This window comes from Morone saxatilis, unplaced genomic scaffold (assembly GCF_004916995.1).
Source record: "Morone saxatilis isolate NCDOM2014 unplaced genomic scaffold, NCSU_SB_2.0 Contig22, whole genome shotgun sequence".
In the NCBI taxonomy this organism is placed as follows: Eukaryota; Metazoa; Chordata; class Actinopteri; family Moronidae; genus Morone; species Morone saxatilis.
The window spans coordinates 23,896,146-23,896,608 of record NW_023339785.1 but is presented as its reverse complement, the minus strand read 5'-3'; the positions used below and the strand labels follow the sequence as shown (position 1 = coordinate 23,896,608).

At 41.0% G+C, this 463-nt stretch overlaps 1 non-coding gene across 1 annotated transcript; it reads right to left on the bottom strand.

Moving 5' to 3' along the window:
• Positions 1 to 263: 263 nt before the first annotated feature.
• trnal-uag lies at positions 264 to 345 on the bottom strand. Its single transcript has one exon. It is a non-coding gene; the product is annotated as a tRNA-Leu (tRNA).
• Positions 346 to 463: the final 118 nt, after the last annotated feature.

Sequence of the window (463 nt, the reverse complement as noted above, 5' to 3'; positions counted from 1 at the left end):
TGTTGAGTGAATTCTTTCCTGCAAATAACCAGATGTAGTGGGGACACCTCATGTTGAATATTTGACACACAAAAGAGTCACACTGAATATTCAAACCCATTGCATTTGCAAACTGACTAACATGCTTTTGGTGAGTCATTGAGCCTAGACTGAATTAACACCTTTTTTGATGGCCGAGGTCTCAAACAACCCTTCTTACAGCACAATTGTCAGTTTTTTTTTTTCAAGATTTAGCATATTAACAGATTTCTAATCTTGTCAAATGGCAGTGGTGGGATTTGAACCCACGCCTCCTGAGAGACTGGAGCCTAAATCCAGTGCCTTAGACCACTCGGCCACACTACCTGAAAACGGCCATCACTGGTGTTTGCAGTGTTTTCATGACATTTGGGCTTGCAAATCTTTGGTTTACTAATCAAGTCTTTAAGTCTTTAAGTAAGTGAGCTACGCAGCACACACCACT